The sequence below is a fragment of the Macaca fascicularis genome, chromosome 16 (assembly GCF_037993035.2).
Source record: "Macaca fascicularis isolate 582-1 chromosome 16, T2T-MFA8v1.1".
In the NCBI taxonomy this organism is placed as follows: domain Eukaryota; kingdom Metazoa; phylum Chordata; class Mammalia; order Primates; family Cercopithecidae; genus Macaca; species Macaca fascicularis.
In genome coordinates this window covers 52,113,217-52,119,265 of record NC_088390.1, presented here as the reverse complement: position 1 = coordinate 52,119,265, position 6,049 = coordinate 52,113,217, and the positions used below count along the sequence as shown (strand labels likewise).

General features: G+C 36.9%; 1 pseudogene; it reads left to right on the top strand.

Annotated features, from left to right (window-relative positions):
- The first annotated feature begins 293 nt into the window (after positions 1 to 293).
- LOC102137166 (succinate--CoA ligase [ADP-forming] subunit beta, mitochondrial pseudogene) lies at positions 294 to 1,834 on the top strand (annotated as a pseudogene).
- Positions 1,835 to 6,049: the final 4,215 nt, after the last annotated feature.

Here is a 6,049-nt window from a genome sequence, read left to right as displayed (position 1 = left end):
TGTCCGAGGACCAGCAGCGCTGGCTGACTTGCCTTTTCTGGGGTAAGGTTCTGGGAAGTTCTGAATTAATAAACATGGACTCCAAGCACAGCAGCAACAGCAAAAGAATCTCTCACTACATGGATACATGAGTATGGAGTTATTGCAAGAGGATATGTGGCAAAATCAACAGATGAAGCTTATGCAGTTGCCAAAAAATTAGGTTCAAAAGATGTTGTGATAAAGGCCCAAGTTTTATCTGGTGGTAGAGAAAAAGGAACATTCGAAAGTGGCCTCGAAGGAAGAGTGAAGATAGTTTTCTCTCCAGAAGAAGCAAGAGCTATTTCTTCACAAATGATTGGGAAAAAATTGTTTACCAAGCTAACGGGAGACAAGGGCAGAATATGCAACGAAGTATTGGTCTGTGAGCGAAAGTATCCCAGGAGAGACGACTACTTTGCAATAACAATGGAAAGGTCATTTCAAGGTCCTGTATTAACAGGAAGTTCACATGGTGGTGTCAACATTGAAGATGTTGCTGCCGAGACTCCTGAAGCAATAATTAAAGAACCTATTGATATTGAAGAAGGCATCAAAAAGGAACAAGCTCTCCAGCTTGCACAGAAGATGGGATTTCCACCTAATATTGTGGAATCACAGCATAATACATGGTCTAGCTTTACAGCCTTTTTCTGAAATATGATGCAACCATGATAGAAATAAATCCAGTGGTGGAAGATTCAGATGGAGCTGTATTGTGTATGGATGCAAAGATCAATGTTGACTCGAATTCAGCCTATCACCAAAAGAAAATCTTTGATCTACAGGACTGGACCCAGGAAGATGAAAGGGACAAAGATGCTGCTAAGGCAAATCTCAACTGCATTGGCCTCAATGGAAATACAGGCTGCCTAGTAAATGGTGCTGGTTTGGCTGTGGCCACAATGGATACAATAAAACTTCATGGAGGGCCTCCAGCCAACTTCCTTGATGTTGGTGGTGATGCTACAGTCTATCGAGTAACAGAAGCATTTAAGCTTATCACCTCCAGATAAAAAGGTACTGGCTATTCTGGTCAACAATTTTGGAGGAATCATGCACTGTGATGTTATTGCACAGGGTATAGTCATGGCAGTAAAAGATTTGGAAATTAAAATACCTGTTGTGGTACGGTTACAAGGTACACAAGTCGATGATGCTAAGGCACTGATAGCCGACAGTGGACTTAAAATACTTGCTTGAGATGACTTGGATGAAGCTGCTAGAATGGCTGTAAAGCTCTCTGAAATAGTGACCTTAGCGAAGCAAGCACATGTGGATGTGAAATTTCAGTTGCCAATATGATCTGAAAACCCAGTGGATGGCTGAAGGTGTTAAATGTGCTATAATCATTAAGAATACTGTGTTCTGTGTTATTGTTCTCTTTCTTTTTAGTGTGTGGAGGTTGTAATTGCCATCTCAGCACACAAACATTTAAAAGGATTTGGTCTACATTTCATTGTACCATTCAGAACGGACTGTTTGCACGAAGCATGTATAACGCAGGTATCTTCTTTCTTTTGTCTCAGACAGTCTTTTTTGCTTTTCCTACAAAACATAACTTGCAATTTGCCAGTTTATTATTGTTGGATACAAAGTTCTTCATTGATAAGAGTCCTATAAATAAGATAAATATGAAGATAAAGCTTTATTCTTTAGTGTTAAAATACAGTATAGCTAATAACTAGCCTCATTAGAAGACCAGATTAAAACAATGTTTTATGTAAAAAGTGTTTATCTTCAGCACTAAATACATAATAAATGTATCAATCACTATTTATAAATAGAGGTTTCAAACACTCCTCAGAATATTCTTCTAAGTATTTTGATGAAGTAACTTTGTAATTATTTGAACATTGTTTTAATCATTAGGAAACACTGATAACTGCAAGTCTTCGGATTCTATCATATTAAGAAACACCTGTAGGTTTGTTTCAAATAAAGGCATATTTACCAAGGACTTGTAGACCAAATTAAGAATGTCAACTTAAGTTAATAAAAATCTCCCAATATGATTTGGAAAAAATAAAAAAATTAAATTCTGTGTCTTAATTTTTTTCTGACTCCCTCATGAATCAGTCATTTCAATGTAAAAATAATTTTAAAGTCCTAGAAGATATTTTTAAAGTAATGTAAAAATGTTCAAGAATGAAGTATTTATGTTTTATTTGGCTGGGTATGGTGACTCACACCTGTCATCTCAACACTTTAGGAGACCAAGGTGAAAGGAGGATAGTTTGAGCCCCAGAGTTCGAGACCAGACTTGGCAACACAGGGAGACCTCGACTTTACACACACACACAAAATTAAATGATGTCTTTTTAAGCATGCAAGGAAATATTCAAACATTAAAGAGAAAACTGACTTTTTACCCTACAAAAATTCATCCAGGCACGGTGGCTCATGCCTGTAATCTCAGCACTTTGGGAGGCCAAGGCAGGTGTATTACTTGAGGTCAGGAGTTCAAGACCAGCCTGACCAAAATGGTGAAACTCTGTCTCTACTAAAAATATAAAAAATTAGCTTGGCATGGTGGCAGGTGCCTATAAGTCCAGCTATTTGAGAGGCTGAGGCAGGAGAATCCCTTAAACCAGAGAGGCGGACGTTGCAGTGAACTGAAGTGCCATTGCACTCTAGCAGCCTGGCCAACAAGAGCAAAACCCTGTCTCAAAAATAAAATAAAATAATAAAAAACAAAAAAAAATCCAGAAAATTCTTGAATAAACACAAAAACAGCTTGAAAGATAATAAATTTAAAAATATTTGAAATACCTACTGCAGACAAAAGACTAATTTTGTTACCATATTAAAATCACAAATTAATCAATAAAAAGATGAGTAAATTGATAAAAAATTAATGAATATTAAAAACAGGTCACAGAAAAAGAAGTATTTTTAACAGATGAAAGATTTGTTCATTCTTGGCCCCGGGGTATAAAAAAAGAAGTATTAAAAACTCAAAAAAATCTTAAAACACTCAAAATTGAAATTTTAAAAAAATGCAAAATAGACCGGTGGGGCAGTGGCTTAGGCCTGTAATCCCAGCACTTTGAGAGGCTGAGGTGGGTGGATCACAAGGTCAGGAGATCGAGACCATCCTGGCTAACATGGTGAAACGCCATCTCTACTAAAATTACAAAAAATTAGCCAGGCATGGTGGTAGGCACCTGTTGTCCCAGCTACTTGGGAGGCTGAGGCAGGAGAATGTCATGAACCCAGGAGGTGGAGCTTGTAGTGAGCAGAGATCATACCACTGCACTCCAGCCTGGGTGACAGAATGAGACTCCGTCTCAAAAAAAAAAAAAAAAAAAGCAAAATAAATGAAATACTTTATCAATCAGAATGGCAAAAATGAAAATACCATACTGATAGTTATATGTGATGATTATTTTAAATTATCCACATATGCCCATTTTAATCACAAGAGTCTGTATAAAAGGCAGGCAGGAGATCAGAGAGGTGAGAACACGCTAAGATGCTGGCTTTGAAATTGGAGAAAGGGGCTGTGAGCCTAAGAATGTAGGTGGCATCCAGGAGATGAAGAAGGTGAGGACATAGATTCTCTCCCAAAGCTTTGGTGAGTATCACAGCCCTGTCAACACCTTGATATTAAAATTCTGATCTCCATAAATGTAAAGTAATAAATTTTTGTTACTTAAGCCATTAAGTGTGTGGTACTGTGTTACAGTAGCAACAGCAAACTAATACAGTGTGGCTGGAGATTTGGGGTAAAAGATAGGTGGAACTGTTTTAAATAGGAGATAACAGAAAAGGTGATTGGCTGGCTAGATCATATTCAGCCATTCACGATAAGGACTTTTCATTTAATGCTCATAATCTGGGAGCCACTGAAGAGTTTTAAGAAAAGATGTGTCTTTGTTAACTGAGAGATTGTAAATCACTCTGACTGCTTGTGGAAAATATGTAATAGGTTGAAGAGGAAATTAATTAGAGGAGTAAGGAGGGTATTGCAATAGCTTAGGAAAAATATGAGGACTGTTTGTTCCAAGGTGATTACGATGAAGGTGCTGAATAGTAATCAGATTTAGATATTGTGCCTGATATATTCCATTGACTCTCCAGATGCATCTCTACCATCCATCTCCCTTTAAAGGCTGACTTGTGTGGACCGTGTCTACTCGTTCCACCCTGGTATCAGGTTGACAGACGAAAGCTATTCATTCCCTTGATTCCCTCCAGAGGACTTGCTATGGATTTGCCTCATCCATCCCACAGGCTCCTCCAAAGCAGCCTCCTCTGCAGGACTCTCTCCTTCCAGTCTGTGGTAACTGCTCCTTCCCTGGCCCCTTCAGTCCTGGGGTTGTTATTCCCCTCAGGGTATTGCACTAGCTCTGTGTTTCCCAAATACCCTGCCCACACCTTTATTAAAAAGTTTTTTTTAATTAAACAGTCCCTCAAATTATTCTAAAATGAATGTGCTGTCTGCTTCCTGCTAGGACCACAAGTGACATAAACACATTAAGCAGATACAGCCAGAGGACCTGGTGATGGATTTGTGTGGAGTGTGAGAGAAAGAGAAGTCAAACAAATATCTTGTCTATCTGCTGCTTTATAATATCTTTATTTTCCTAAGGATATATGCCTACTATCATACTATATAACTATCAAATTATTTGATGTGATAATCATCAAAATGATATATTTATTCATCTATATAAATTGTATCCAAGATGCGATCATTAGAATTTCACATACTAGCAAAGAAATCAGTGATCAAAGCTGACAGACAGGAAGCTGAAAAAGCAGGACTTCCAAAACACAGAAGTATCAATGAGATCATATTCTGTGAATATTAGCCTACCTAGTCTGAATAATTAATGAATATAAATTCAGCTCTCCAAAAGTTGTTATTACACTTGTACTATAAATAACACTTGCAAAGCACGGAATTAAACTAAATACAAAGCCGCTAATGAATAAAAGGATGATCAGGTTGAGCATAAGCAGAGTAAATAATTAAACTGAAAAATCTTTAGGAGAATGTGAGAGAATGTGGACAGTGTAATATGGTAGAAATGAAAGGAAACAAGAGTCTTTATGAGTATAAAAAGTAATGGTAATTTCTAGAAGGCTCCATAAAACTTAAAAGTAAAACCATATAATGGTAAAGAGAGGAAATACGTGAGCATATATTGTATGATATATGTTCAGGAGGCCTGAGTCCTTTTTCCTTTCTAACTAGAATTCTGTAATTTTTCCAATTTATTACTCAATCTCTGAAAACTTTCTACTCAATAGTCTGAAAACTTTCATTGCTTCTCATTCTTCATTTTAAAAACGCATGTAATAATGTCTATACTGTTTAATTCAAAACCGTTTTGAGGATTAGATAGACTGCATTTAAAGTAGTGAAAAAGTTGAAACAATTTGCAAATGTATTATTTATATATATATATAAGATATATATATATATCTTATATATATCTTCCTCTTCTTATATAGCCACAGTCTTATCAGATCAGGGCCCCACTTTTATGACCTCATTTTACCTTAATTACTTCCTAAAGATCCTGTTTCAAATACAGTTACATTGGGAGTTAGGGCTTTAATGTATGAATTTGGAGGAGGGGGAAACACAATTTAGTCCATGAGAGTGAAGTATTTAGCAGGTGATGCCACATGCATGAGAACTGGATGCAAAGGAACCTGGGGAGACTGGGAAAGTTCTATTTGACTGGAAAATCCCCAAATATAGTAATGGTACTCCAGGAAGGCTGGATAGAGAGAGAATATAACAAGTTCCCATTGTATCTAGTAAATTGAATTCAAGAAAATCAGACATGGAGCCATCATTTTAATCAAAGCTCTTTATTGGCAAAATATAACCATATAAATCTACAGAACTGCTGCTTAAATGATGTCGAAATGAGATCTAGACAACATTAAGACATTAGAGATGTTTACTTCTTATAAACAAGAGATTAGCATTGGAGAGCACAGAAAGAAAGCCAGAAGACAGTAAGGGAGAAAGGGGAAGTGGGGACATGACTCTCAGCTTAGTGGAAAATGT